The following is a 16,167-nucleotide window of genomic DNA, read 5'->3' as shown; positions in this document are numbered from 1 at the left end:
AAAGATGCCCACGAGTTCTGCAGGACATGTAATCCATGTCAATATATTGGAAGTCTAACTCGTAGGCAAATGATGCCTCTTCAACCCATCACTATTATCGAAATTTTCGATTGTTGGGGCATCGATTTTATAGGCCCATTCCCACCATCTTTTGGATATGAGTACATTTTAGTTGGTGTCGAGTATGTGTCCAAATGGGTAGAAGCTGTCGCTTGTAAGACCAATGATCACAAACCTATCCTGAAGTTTTTAAAATAAAATATTTTTTCACGATTTGGGATGCCTAAGGTTATAATTAGTGATGTTGGAAAATACTTTTGTAATAAGCCTTGCAAGATCTTATTGAAAAAGTATGGTGTCATCCATAGAGTTGCTACCCCATATCATCCGCATACTAGTGGCCAAGTAGAGCTAGCCAATAGGGAGATCAAGCGTATTTTAGAGAAAACAGTAAATCCATCACGAAAAGATTGGTCCTTGAAACTATCAAATGCATTATGGGCTTACCGTACTGCTTATAAAACTATTCTTGGTATGTCCCTGTATCGGCTAGTCTATGGAAAAGCATGTCATCTACCTGTTGAAATAGAGCATAAATCGTATTGGGCCATTAAAAAATTAAACTTTGAATTGCAAGATGCTGATTTAGCTAGAAAATTACAATTAAGTGAGTTGAATGAAATTCGTCGGGATGCATATGACAATGCTAGACTTTGTAAAGAACGAATGAAAATTAGGCACAATAAATCAATTCTAAAAAAAATTTTTGAACCTTCACAAAAAGTTCTTTGTTATGACTCTCGCTTACATCTGTTTTCTGAAAAATTACGATCAAGGTGGATAGGTCCTTTCATTGTAAAAACTATTTTTCCACATGGGGTGATTGAGATTGAGAATCCAAAGGATGGTACGATATTTAAAGTGAATGGATACAAACTTAAACATTTCCTTGAGAATTTTGCAGATGAAGAGGACTGAGCATAACGGCAAAGGTATGTGTATATTAGCTGAAACTAATTTTTTTTTCTTTTTCTAAGTTTTCTTCTTATTTTGTAGGTCTTATTTTCTAGATATCAACAGCTCAAGGTATTCCTCTTCTCTCCAATATTATTTTCTCTATTGTCTCTCATATATAGTTTTCTTGTATCTATTACATTGAGGATAATGCAATGTTTAAGTTGGGGGGAGGAAAATATTTTGCAAAAAAAAAAAACTTATTTTTGCATTTGATCTATTCGATTACTTTCTTTTCTAAGCAAATGCACATGTATTTTCATATGGAGTTTTTGCAACTATTAAGGCAAGAAATACATGCGTACTATGACTGATCAGAGATCTATTATTAGATCTCCGCATATGTACTTAATGATTATAGGAAGGCCTCAGGAGTTCACATTTGTTTAATGCATTTTTTAAGCCATATCTGTAAAAGAAGTACGAGTATTGATGAGGCCACAAAAGTGCAATCGTCAGGCCATTTTAATTAGTATTTTAGCTAATCATTTAAAATAAAATTAACTAATTAATGTTTTATTTGTGCAAGCATCCCACATTCCATGTCCAGGTTCAACCGAGTCCAACTGCATCTGACTTATCTTAATTTCCACGGGCATCACCCTGATGGAGTCGAGTCACTACCGGCTGCCACCCACCGTTGTCTCAGCCCAACTTTGATTCCAGCTCCCAATCACGCGCATCAGAGTATCATTGATTCTGGTATAGCACCAACTTGACCCAAGCATGGCACGTTTCCCCCATCTCAGCAATCAGAGCACCATCCCACGGCCACATCTTTCCAAACTTCCATCCCAGCATCGCCCAGCCGAAGCAGAGAAGATCCTCTACAATCGTAGCATCCCAGCTCTTCCCGGATCGTAGCCGCATCCCGACCATCCATGTCCTCCTCCTTCCCAGCAACCAAAGAAGGAAGTCCTCACCGTGCCAGGCCGTCCGCATCCTCCGCGTCCTCACCGTGCCAGGCCGTCCGCATCCTCCGCGTCCTCAGCCCGCATTCTTCACGCGGTGAACATCCCGTGATCAGCTCCTTCCTCTTCAGCGCGTCATCAGCTCTTCCGGCTTCAGCCCTTCCTCCGCATCGGAATCCCAGCCGTGATCCACTCCTTCCACGATCCGAATCCCAGCTCATCCCGCCTCTGCACCCATGGATCCACGGCATCCCATAATCCACACGCTCCTTCCAACGCCCGGATCCGCATCGCCACCTTCCGCTTCAGCTCCCTGCAGCACCCGAAGAAGGAAGTCCGCATCCCCACCTTCCGCATGCATCCCAAAGATCACGCGCCTTCCATCCGCGACGCTACCAGCTCCTCCCGACGATCCCGCAGCCTCCGACGCCGCATCCGAGCTCCGTGATCACCATTCCTCCCAGGCCTATAAGAAGAAGGAAGCAAAGAAACACCAGGGGGCGCTCGGCAGTGGAGAGCTCGGTGTGCGGGGTGAAGGCCAAAGAACAGGGTGTGCTCGGTTGGGGATCAGTTCCAAAGAACAGAGGAGGGAGGAGAAGTCGAGCGAGAGGAAGAAGAAAGGATCGGCAGTAGTGCTCTGTTTTCAGATTTGAAAACAGAGCATTACATTTCTTTTGTTTTTTTTTTTTATTGTTTTAGTTGTTTTTCTTTTAAAGGTTATATTTTTAATTGGTGTTTAATCGTTCTGTTTTGGGTATCATGTTGTTCTTATTTATTTATTTTTATTTTGATTGAGAGCAATGTTTTTAGTAAGAGTTTTATTTTAAGAGCATGTTGTCTTGGGATTTTTAGTTTTAGTTTAATAGAGAGATCTATTTATGCTAAAGTTTTTAATTTCTATTATTTTTAATTTCCGTTCTCCAAAATCTGTAATCTTTCTTCTTTGTTATGCAATACAATTAAATCTTCCTTCATGCAATTTGTGTTCGCTTCAATCTTCTTATTTTATCCATTTTAATTTATGCCAAAACTCTTCTTTGATTAATTAAATAAATGCTTTTTGAATTTAAATACCTGTCTTTTAGTTAATTTCAATAAAAAACATTCTCCGGTAGACTAGAGAATCCATCAACATCCTCAAAATAATATTTTTCTTCCATCACTCAAAAGTCAATTTTGAATCCGAGTGAATGTTCTAATTTTTATGCAACTCCAATCGCCTCCCTGTGGATCGACCTCTTACAACCGCTATTCTTCGAGTAGAATAGGTAAGAGTAAAAATTTAAATTAAACTTTGTTTGTCGGTTCTAACAATGATCTGTTTAGCATATTTTTAGTTAGACAGAAAAGGACGAACAAAATTTTGATGCCGTTGCCGAGGAGGCAAATCGAGAAGCAAGAACGATCACGAAGATCAAATCAAATTTTGGATGCCCGGAGTGAACGTACTCCGGTAGTAAGTTTTTATTTTTATTTTTATTAATTTTTCTTATTTTGATAATTTCTAGTTAATAATTTCGTAGTTATTAAATTCTCAAATTTGAAATTCGAAATTTAAAATTCAAAAAAAAAATTAAAATAAAAAAAATTTCAAAAATTCAAAAAAAAATTTAAATTCAAAATTTGAATTCTGAGATTCGAAATTTGAAGTTTAAAAAGAAAAAAAAATTTAATTAAATCAAAAAAATAATAAAAAATTATTATTTTTGCTCGTAATTGATAGGGTGCAATCCCCCGAGGTTATCATACCTCTATTGGGACTCCTCACGGAGTAATCTCCAGAGCTTATTCAACGGGCATTCGGAGATTGACTGACATATAAGGATTAGTTTTAGTTTACATTCAAGTTATTGCTATATAAAAATTTAAATATTAAAAAAATTAAGAAAATAGTAAATATATAAAAAAATAAAAAAATAAAAAAAAATAAAAAAAATTGCTTGCTCATTGAATCAGTACAACCTAATGACATTGCATAAACTTTAAAAAATCATTGATTATTTGCTGCATTTAGTAATAAGCATTTGCATAAAAGAATTTAAGGGCAAAATCCATTAAAAAAATAAGATCGGGAAGTCATTACCTGTCCTTAGCCCAAAAAAATCACCACTTTGCATACTTATCCTAAGCCAAATTAAATTAAAATCAAATTAGACGTTGGCCTTAGGGTTTTCGAGCTCAATTAGGCTCTTGGAAAGAAGCGGCTGAAAGCCACTCCAGTGAGAATTTAGTAATTGGTGATGTCTAGGAAAGTTTTACAACAGTGAGAACTGTTACGGGTATTGTGGTATCGGTGTATCCCTTCTGGCACCACCACACACCCCGGGACTTTTCTGGTCACTGATTACTGGATTGCTTAACTGGTAAGCTCAAGCTTAATCTGAAAGGGAGATTAGGAGCTGTCTAATCTAGGAGAGAATTTCAGAAACTTTTTAACCTGATACATCTCTGTGCAACTAGATTTAAGAAGCTACTAAACCTCACTTAGTTCTAAGACTAATAGGGTCAAATTGTTGTATGGTGTTGGTTGTGGTCATCTGTGTCTAGCCCTTCTCTTCTTTTAGGATTTCGTTCATTGTAGGAGTCAAATCTAATGAAGTGTTGATAATGTATGCATGGTAGAAGGTCATTAAGGGATAAGTTAACCCCATTTGATCCTGAGATTGATAGAACTTTTCATCACAACTTGCGAACTGTAAACCAACTGTCAATCTCTACAATGGGTGAACACATTAGAACTTTGAATGAGTTATTCGTACCCGCATCCGCTAGTCCCCCTACTTGCATAGTATTACCAATTAATAATGCAGCCCAATTCAAGATTCGGGCTGCAACAATAAACATGTTACCCAAGTTTCATGGGTTTGAGAGTGAACAACCCTACATTCATCTAAACAAATTTTTGACAATCTGTCAAACGTTTAAAAATCAAAATTTAGATGAAGAGGGTATTAAATTAAGGTTATTTCCCATGACTTTAGAGGATCGTGCTGCTGCATGGCTGTATTTCCTAGCTTCAAATTCCATCACATCATGGGAACAACTATCTAGGAAATTCATGGCTAAGTTCTATCCCATGGTGAAGACTGAAAAAATTAAGGATGCCATCAGAACTTTTAGAGGAAAATCTGAGGAGGAATTTTCCAACTTTGGGAAAGATTCCATGATCTTTTGGTCAAGTGCCCCCACCATGGGCTTGACAAGGCTGATCTAGTACATTTCTTTTATAAAGGACTACCTCCGGCACATAGAAACATGATCGAGTCCATGCACAAAGGTAGGTTCATGGACCAAACCCCGGATCAAGCCTATGAATTTCTTGTTGACTTAGCCGAGAACGCCCAAAATTGGAGTAGCTATGGTGAGGAAGTAAATAGAGATGAGTTCGGGTCTAGAAAACCAGGTAATTATGAAATGAAAGCAGACCCAGAATTCAAAAATGTCATGTCCAATCTGGTGACTGGAATGAACAACTTAAGCAAAAAGTTTGATGCTTTCACTGTTTCCACTAGCTCGAGTTCATATAAAGAGTTAAATCCCATCATGAAAGTGGATCACGAGTCACATAGTTTATGTATCTTGTGTAATAGTTCTGAGCATCTAGTGGAGTATTGTCCTAGTTTACCCAACATTAAGGCTGAGCAAGCAAATGCTCTAAATTCATATAGTGCCTTTAAGAAGCCCACTCCCAACTCGTTCAACCCAGTTTACCACCCTGATAATAGGTTCCACCCAAATTTCTCATACAAGCAAAATGAATCTATTCAGCATCAAGGTGGTCCACCAGGTTTTCAGAACAACTTCCCCAAGATAGGTACACCACAAATGAACCAACCTTTGGTTCCATCTGTACCGCCTTATAATGCCCCTATCCCACAGCAACCTTCACAATTAGAAACCATGATGGCTAATATGATGAAACAACAACAAGATTTTATCAAGCAACAACAACAGACCAATACAGCCCAAGCCCAGACTAACCAATTCCATGCACAAGCAATTGCAAAACTTGAGGTTAGTCTGAGCGAAATAGCTAACTCTCTAGGGGATAGGAAGAAAGGTGAACTACCTAGTCAACCAGTGCCTAACCCTAGTAGACAACAAAATCAAGGTCAGATAGGTCAGTATCAAATCAATTCTAATGGAAATCCGACCTATGAAGTCCAGGCAATTACCACTTTAAGGTCTGGCAAGCAAGTGGACAATAAAGTCCAACTTCCTGAAAATGAAAAAGAAAATAAAACTGAATCCGATAAGAACCCTATTCAGAAGAGGGGTCAAGAACAAGACAAACCGGAAAAAAGGGAAGAACCCATAGAAACATACAAACCCAAGGTTCCCTTTCCCAGTAGACTTCAGGACTCCAAGAAACAATCTAACTTTGATGAAATCATGGAAGTCTTTAAAACTGTTCAAATAAATATACCTTTTTTCGATGCCATAAGACAAATTTCCTCCTATACAAAATTCTTGAAAGACCTCACCACGGTCAAAAGAAAAATAAGTATTCCTAGGCAAGCTGTTATGGCTGCACAAGCCTCATCTCTCATTCAACAACAGATTGCCCCGAAATTCAAAGACCCTGGTTGCCCAATTATTGAAATAAAAATAGGAGAGACGATCATCCAAAGAGCTCTATTAGATTTAGGAGCCAGTGTAAACCTACTTCCCTACTATGTGTACCAAAAATTAGGTTTGGGGGAATTAAAGCCTACAAATATTATCCTTTCCTTAGCAGATAGGACAGTGAAGTACCCCAAGGGGATTGTAGAGGATGTAATAGTGAAAGTAAATGAGTTTTACTATCCTGTGGACTTCGTTATCCTTGAGACTGAACTTGCAATACATCCAGACAGTCACACACCTATAATTTTAGGTAGACCTTTCTTAGCCACAGCAAATGCTGTGATCAACTGTCGAAATGGAATGCTGAAGTTATCTTTTGGCAACATGAAAGTCGAGCTTAATGTCTTCAACATAAGTAAACAACCACCAAACGATAAAGAAATCAATGAAGTTGACATGATTGAAAGTCTGGTTCAGGAGACTTTCTTACAAACTTATAATAAGGACCCTTTAGAAGCTTACCTTGCCCATTCCGAGGAAGGGGTCAAGCATGCGCCTCTTAGTTCTGTTCCCCTTATGAGCATAGATCGTCATCAGCCGACTGTTCTTCATCGGACTCTTCCAAAACCATTCTTAGATAATGGTTGAAAAAAAAGGGAGATTTACATTTTGTCTGGCTGAAGACATAAAACTTAGCGCTTTTGGGAGGCAACCCAACATATAAATATCTTCTAAAAAAAAAAAATTACTAACATGCAGGTTTGGGGGATTTTGCCCCAATTTTTAATTTACCCACCCATATCAGCTAACCTCTCCTCTGTCCTCTTACTGCTTTAAATTTTCTTTAACATTGAGGACAATGTTAGATTTAGGTTTGGGGGTATTTTTAAGCATTTGGAATTTTATAAAAATAAAAAAAAAAGTTTTTAGTTAAAATTTTTAAAAAAAAATTTATTACAACACACAAGGTAAATAAAACCTAAGAGCCCAATGACTAGTCGGAAGTAGTGCAAAGTGAGTTCTTTTTATTAAGTTTCTTTTAGTGAGTTGTAAGCTAATTAGTGCTTTGAATTTCACAACACATCTGGCCTGCATTTTCTAAGGTATAGGGTCGACATTGTGTTGAGAATATGGTAGCAACATCGAATCCTGATGAACCATCTTTTTCTGATCCAAAAAAAAAAAAGAAAAAAAAGAAACAATTTGGTGGATTTAGTCAGGTACATCGAAAAGGGCTACCTATTGTCAAAGGTCAGCGGGCTTGTGATGAGGAACCCGAGTATAGGTCCGTAGGGGAGTCTTGATGCCCGACACCTCATGCCAACTGGTGTGAGAATTGTCGACTAATTGCTCACTACATGGAGGAATCATCACAGGAGTAAAAGTGCACAATATATACATTATCATTTCTCATTTATGCCAAAAATATATATATATATTAAAAAAAATGAAAAAAAATGTATATTGACCTTAAGAAAGACAATAGTGTGAAAGCCGTCGTTGTAAAAATTCGAGTAAACTGGAATATTACAGATAAAGCCCATGAGGTATTAAAGTAAACATCCACAGCTCTCGAAATCCTGCAGAAAAGATGATTTTGAATCAGCAAATAGGTCTTGTCCGACCAATTCTTGGAAACTACTAATATTAGCGATATTTTGGAGATCCAAAACCTTAGCTTGTGTATGGTCCAAACTTTACTGAGCACTCAAGTATAAATAAGTCTTACAACTTCCTAACGGAAAATTTAATAACTTCAACTTAAATTGCATACTAACCTAGAAATTGGGCTACTTAGTAATTAAAACCTTGTGTGCTTTTGAAATTCTTATCAGTTATGTACTTGAAATAAGACTTTCATTTCACAAACCAAATTTTATTTTGGGATTGAAGTTTGTGGGTAACTTCACTGCAAACCCTCACAAGACAACACTCGTCCACTAGGATAACCTAGGGGTTTAAAGGCTTGTTGCACGTGCTAAGTGCAATCGTAATGCTCTACGAAAGTGAGTATTTATCTTAGTATATTTATATAATAAATAACACTTTTGCACTCTCATTTTATCATTGTCACACTAAATTGCTAGAGACTAGCAATAAGCTGGTGGGAGGGTGTGATGAGAGCACAAAAGTGCAATCGTCAGGCCATTTTAATTAGTATTTTAGCTAATCATTTAAAATAAAATTAACTAATTAATGTTTTATTTGTGCAAGCATCCCACATTCCATGTCCAGGTTCAACCGAGCTTAACTGCATCTGACTTATCTTAATTCCCATGGGCATCACCCTGATGGAGTCGAGTCACTACCGGCTGCCACCCACCGTTGTCTCAGCCCAACTTTGATTCCAGCTCCCAATCGCGCGCATCAGAGTATCATTGATTCTGGTATAGCACCAACTTGACCCAAGCATGGCACGTTTCCCCCATCTCAGCAATCAGAGCACCATCCCACGGCCACATCTTTCCAAACTTCCATCCCAGCATCGCCCAGCCGAAGCAGAGAAGATCCTCCGCAATCGTAGCATCCCAGCTCTTCCCGGATCGTAGCCGCATCCCGACCATCCATGTCCTCCTCCTTCCCAGCAACCAAAGAAGGAAGTCCTCACCGTGCCAGGCCGTCCGCATCCTCCGCGTCCTCACCGTGCCAGGCCGTCCGCATCCTCCGCGTCCTCAGCCCGCGTTCTTGACGCGGTGAACATCCCATGATCAGCTCCTTCCTCTTCAGCGCGTCATCAGCTCTTCCGGCTTCAGCCCTTCCTCCGCATCGGAATCCCAGCCGTGATCCACTCCTTCCACGATCCGAATCCCAGCTCATCCCGCCTCTGCACCCATGGATCCACGGCATCCCATAATCCACACGCTCCTTCCAGCGCCCGGATCCGCGTCGCCACCTTCCGCTTCAGCTCCCTGCAGCACCCGAAGAAGGAAGTCCGCATCCCCACCTTCCGCATGCATCCCAAAGATCATGCGCCTTCCATCTGCGTCGCTGCCAGCTCCTCCCGACGATCCCGCAGCCTCCGACGCCGCATCCGAGCTCTGCGATCACCGTTCCTCCCAGGCCTATAAGAAGAAGGAAGCAAAGAAACACCAGGGGGCGCTCGGCAGTGGAGAGCTCGGTGTGCGGGGTGAAGGCCAAAGAACAGGTTGTGCTCGGTTGGGGATCAGTTCCAAAGAACAGAGGAGGGAGGAGAAGTCGAGCGAGAGGAAGAAGAAAGGATCGGCAGTAGTGCTCTGTTTTCAGATTTGAAAACAGAGCATTACATTTCTTTTGTTTTTTTTTTAATTGTTTTAGTTGTTTTTCTTTTAAAGGTTATATTTTTAATTGGTGTTTAATCGTTCTGTTTTGGGTGTCATGTTGTTCTTATTTATTTATTTTTATTTTGATTGAGAGCAATGTTTTTAGTAAGAGTTTTATTTTGAGAGCATGTTGTCTTGGGGTTTTTTAGTTTTAGTTTAATAGAGAGATATTTATGCTAAAGTTTTTAATTTCTATTATTTTTAATTTTCGTTCTCTAAATTCTGTAATCTTTCTTCTTTGTTATGCAATACAATTAAATCTTCCTTCATGCAATTTGTGTTCGCTTCAATCTTCTTATTTTATCCATTTTAATTTATGCCAAAACTCTTCTTTGATTAATTAAATAAATGCTTTTTGAATTTAAATATCTGTCTTTTAGTTAATTTCAATAAAAAAACATTCTCCGGTAGACTAGAGAATCCATCAACATCCTCAAAATAATGTTTTTCTTCCATCACTCAAAAGTCGATTTTGAATCCGAGTGAATGTTCTAATTTTTATGGAGTATCCTTGTCCGTACTATAAGGTTCATGATTTAGTTTTCATAGAAAGATAGAGGTTGAATACCCCAGCTAGATCATCTAAGTGCCTTATGTTCTGATCTTGGTTGACCTATAGTCACGATGCAGTCACATTATATGGTTCAGTTTACCTTCTCTTTTTATTGCATTAAAAAAAAAGAGATGACAAGTCTGACCTCGTGGCATAGTCTGGTTCGAGTAATTAAGCCCGAGGGGTGTTTCACCTAATGCTTTGAGCCAACTGGATCAGGAGTCATTAGCCGAAAACTCAGTACATGAACCTTACTAGAGCCCAAGGGGATTGGACTATTGTAATCGTCATATGTGTTTAAAAATAAAAATAAGCATGAATAGGGTAGGTCGGACTGAACCCAGTGACATGTGGTAATGACTGGTTTGACTTCATTAATTTGGAACTCTGTGTACTTTGGATGTTTAGTTGGGATTGATAGCTCATTCTTTATATGCAAACCATTCTTGACAAATTTAGACAACATGAGATATTCTGAAAATTTGATGGATCAGGCTCTAATAAATTGTAGTAAACACTTAAGAACTTTAATGCACCAAAAATTCAAGCGGTACCATGTTGTGGTGGAGGTATTAGTGCTCTAAGAAAGTCATTCTGTTTATGCATATTACACTTTAGTATTCTCCTTGCTTTGATAGTTGCCATGCTTGAGAAAATAAATAAATAAATATATATATATATATATATATATCACGTGTGTATTGACTTAGATTTCATTATATATCATTTTATGAATGATGTTTGTGGGTAAAATCACTGCAAACCCTCACGAGACAACACTCGTCCACTAAGGTAACCTAGGGGTTTAACGGCTTGTTGCACGTGCTAAATGCAATCATGATGCCCTACGAAAGTGGGTACGTATCTTAGTTTTATATCTTTAGCTTCAATAAAAAGTAATAGGATAGACCACATCTTTTGTGCTCTCATTATCGTTTGCTCTTTAATTGCTAGAGACTAGCAATAAGCTAGTTGGGGGGTGTGATGAGAGCACAAAAGTGCGATCTACACGCTGCTTAAATTAATATTATTGCTAACAAATAATGATAAAAGTGTTGTATTAATTTTATATTTTTATTTGGCACAGATTATCGTAAATCAGAGTTTAAATGTGCATTTGGTACAGTTTGGGATGATTCATGACTTCAAGCCTGATTACACTGGAGCGGAATTTAACCTGGTCAAGCACACTTGCACCCGAGCAACACTTGTCTACTTGCCACAGTCCCTTGAGTGCATTGGAATTCTGCATTGGAATTCAAAATAAAGAAAGAAATTAGGAGCATGTCTAGCTTTCTTCTCGTCTCATCCCGTGCGGCCATTTGAAGAAGCTCACGATGCAACCGTCCCGCCCGCATTCTCATCCTTCCGCACACGATCCTCGGCGATGCATCCGGAGTCCGCACCCATTCTCTTCTCTGGATATCCATCGCTAGCTGGAAGGCTGGGGCGATATATATGAGGGGGGATCTCTGATCTGGGGGGGAGGAGCGAGAGCCATTGAAAAAAAAAAGAAAGAAGAGAGAAACAGGGGATGCCCTGTTTCCAAAAAGAAGAAAAGAAAAAAAGTAAGAAAGAGAGATGTTGACGCTTGTAATGGGAGGCTAATTTCTTAGGTGAAGGCTGATGGAGGAACCTTTGATGTATTGCTTTCTTTAAAGTAAATTCTGAACCTTTGCTCTTATTGATTTATATTTTTTATGTGTTATAGAATCTTGCATAACTATTTTGTAGATAGTTCTTTAATGTTTTATGTTTATTGACACATGGACTGCTTTAGTATTTGATTTGTCATTGATGTAATAGGCATGATGAATGTTTAGAAATAGAGTTCATATGTCTAAAAAAATATATCCCATGTTTTGATCTATTCTACTTTTACATCTTTAATCAAGAACCGAAGAATTTGTTTCTTGAATGCAATATTATCAAAGGGGATTCCAGATCCCTAACCATCTCTATTTTATTGAACTTTGTTTATTTACCTATTATTCTCTACTTTTAATTTATGAAAATCAACTGAAAATTACATCTAAAAATTACGTTAATAATCCATAGATCGTTTCCTAAGAAATCGACCTCGGACTTTCGAATTATACTACTTGTGCGACTCTCCTGCACTTGAGAGAGCATTTTTTCGGACGCAACAGAGAGGTTAATTCCATGGCCCATCGGAAGATAGTCTTTCTTGGAATTAATTATGTTGAACTTTTTCAGCACAGTATCAATGTACGTGAATTGGGACAATCCAAGCAACCTTTTAGATCTATCTCTAGATATCTTTATTCCTAGGATGTAAGATGCTTCTCCCAAATTCTTCATGGCAAATTGAGATAAAAGCCAAACTTTTATTTCCTGTATGCAGGGATGTCATTTTCGATTAATAAAATATCATCTACATACAAAACAAGAAATACAATAACTGAACCATTTGCCCATTTATAAATGCAAGGTTCTTCTTCATTCTTAATGAAGGTATACGTTCTGATCACCTTATCGAAACATATGTTCCAACTCCGAGAAGCTTATTTTAATCCATAAATGGATTTCTGAAGCTTGCACACTTTAAATTCATCTGTAGATGTAAAATCTTCAGTTGTATCATATACATCTTTTCATCTAAATCTCAATTTAGAAATGCAGTTTTTACATCCATCTGCCAGATCTCATAATCTAAATATGCTACTATCGCAAGTACAATCCGAATGGACTTGAGTATTGCTACGAGAGAAAACATCTCGTCATAGTCAATACCATAACACTGATGATATTCCTTGGCAATCGAACGGGCTTTGTAGGTTTCCACCTTTCCATCTGCGCCCTTTTTCCTTTTGAAAATCTACTTACACCCTATGAGTTTTATTCTTTCGGGTGGGTCAACTAATGTCCATACATCATTGACCTTCATGGATTCCATTTAGAATTGCATGGCTCCAAGCCATTTATCATAGTCATGCCTCTGCATTGCATCCATGTAGGTGACTGGATCCTTATCGTTTGCATCAAGTTTGATAGGATCCCCATCCCAGACCAAGAAACCGTAGTATCTGTCCAGTTGACGTGGTACTCTTCCTGATCACCTTAATAGTATCTGATTTTGATCTAATCAACTCAGATTCTAAACGTTCAGTAGTTGGTGTCGGTTCTTCTACATGTTGAATTTTCTTAAGTTCAACATTAAAACTATTAATTCCTTCTCCAAGAAATTCCTTCTCTAAGAAGACAGCTCTATTGCTAACGAACAACTTTTGTTATTCAGCAAGATAGAAGTAATTGTTAGATGTATGCCCTAGAAGCCAATTTGGCTGACACATTGTTGATTCTAGGGACATAATTTTGTACTTGACTATTTATTATTGAATAAATAAAAGGCATCTTTTTCATTCATATTGTTTATGTGTCTATGAATCGTCCAAGAAATTAATAAGATGATGATACATATTCTCAAGAGTTGAGAATTTGAGCCATGTATCATTGGTGATTAATTTCTAAATGCTCCTGATCAAAGGATCATCACGAGGACGGTGATCGATCCGATCAGTGCACAGATCACTCTCCTTCTGGATGGACGAGACTTGAGTCCACAGTGTAGGGACACTGAAGTGATAGTGCAGGTGCTTGTTAGAGAACAAGGGTACTGAGCGTGACCAATACAAGAAGTCACTTGGATGTCTATCCACTCGTCAGTGACTTGCTTGATGTTGCAGTAGTGTGACTGGTCCTTTGACCTGCAGTGCTTCGGCTACTCACAGTGAGGTTATTGTAGTTTGACTGCACACATACATGGTCTCTAGCCATATGGGTCCATGCAGTGTAGATTGGCTGCAGTAAGTTCACTGTAGGAGTAGGGTATGCACCTATATGGAATCTATCGACCTTGATAGATAAGGAGAGATCCTATGTGATTTATAAGACTGAGTTCGTAAGACCTCGGCCGGGGCAGTATGCACAGTGGAGAAAGAGTTTTTCACTATCGAACTCGAGTCGAATAAATCTTGACATATGACAGTCGATGGGGTTTGACGAGTTGTCCATGACCTCCGTCCTGTAGGGATCCACGATAGTAGGACTGTATCACATGTTAACTGCACCTAGAGGTTCATCATTCCATTCTGCTGGGTAGCCACTACATGCTGCTAGGTGTCACTGGTGGATGGTGGGACTCATAGGGATTATCTTGATGATCGATAAACCCCAATGAGTTGAGTTGGAATCGTTCCAACCCATTGAAAGGAGTTTTCAATGATATAGTGATAGAGATCACAATATATCTCACTACCAGTCAGAATAGAACCTATGGGGTCACACACACTAGAAGTATTGACCGATCCGATGGTTGAAATCGTGATTAGAAATCACAAGAAATCAATTTGATTGATAAAAGGTTGAAGAAGGAAAAAGGAATTAATTAATTGGACTTGAAACAAGAATCCTACTTCGGGTAGGATACCTAGAGTTCTAATTGGATTAGGACTGGGATTCCTACTTGGAATAGGATTCCTCAATCCTAATAAGATTAGGAATTTTGAATCTAAATCGAATTCCTACTTGGAGTATAATTGGATTAGGACTTCGGATTCAAATCTAATCCTAATTGGATTAGGACTAAATACATCCTAATATGGATTAGGGTTTCTTAAGTCACAATTAATTATTAATCTAATGAATCAATAAGACTCCTAATTGGATTAGGATTGAAGAGTTCAATTGAGTCAAAATTGATTCAAGTTCTAATTGGATTAGGACTTACCTAGATTGGATCCATTGGTTCACCCTTGGGCTAAACCTAATAGGATTAGGGCTTGACCACATTAGGGCAATGCAAACCCTGATGTGGACTAGGGTTTACCAAGAGGGAGGGGCGCAAGCCCCTCCCCCTTGATCCATTGGTACGGCACAAGAGAAGGGGCCGGCGCCCCCTCTTTGGAAAGATGTCTAGGGCTCCTACTTAGTAGGAACCCTAGATGGCTATAAAAGGAGGTGTGAGGCCGGCGCCCTAAGCATAGAAGAACTCCTCCTTCTCCTTGCCGTGAGCCTCCCTCTCCTCTCTTCTTGTGATCAGCCGCAAGCAAGGAAGACCAAGGCCAAAGGTTGGCGGCATCCTCTTCCTCCCTTCTTCCTTCCAACGCAGGAAAAGAAAGAAGGCTGCATGGGGATTCTTCTTCTTCCTCTTCTTCAACCTTCTTCTTCCTCCTCTCAAGCACTTTCAAGAGTTGAAAGAAAGAGAAGAGATCAGCCATCAAAGGAGTCTTTGCAAGGGAGCTAGCACCCCGGGAAGACAAGAAAGCTTTGATCGGTTCTCTACTTCGTGTGGATACCCGTAGAGGCCGGACGTTTGAACGGCTTCAAGCGAACCCTCTCCCATAACCACGAATTCAGATTCGCGGTGATCGTCTACCCGCGCAAGGTGAAGATTTGATCTTCCTATTGTTTTAAAAGCTTTAATTCTTACCTAATTACGAAAGGTCTCGAAACAAGCGTTCATGCGATGAACGTCCAACCCGTGCATGCCGATTCCGCTGCCATCTGAAAAATTTTTGAAATATCAGCGGCATGGGCGGGTTCCCAACAGTGGTATCAGAGCCTAGGCTTCGTAGATTAAGGTAAGAATTAAATAACTAAAGGCTTATTAGATCTGAAAATTGATTGATCATGCATGCTGAAAAATTCTGCATGCAGATTTTTCAGGGGTGCTGATTTTTTTTTACATGCTGATTTTTATGTGATAAAAAGATGATTCTAATTGCATTGTTAATGGGATTACAAAGTTTAGAATCCTGATTAGCATGATCAGCGACCTATGTCATGATATAATCAGTTAAGT

This window comes from Phoenix dactylifera, chromosome 12 (genome assembly GCF_051530095.1).
Source record: "Phoenix dactylifera cultivar Ajwa chromosome 12, Ajwa_hap1_PhDact_Kaust_v1.1, whole genome shotgun sequence".
In the NCBI taxonomy this organism is placed as follows: Eukaryota; Viridiplantae; Streptophyta; class Magnoliopsida; order Arecales; family Arecaceae; genus Phoenix; species Phoenix dactylifera.
Note: the sequence above shows the minus strand (reverse complement) of the source record.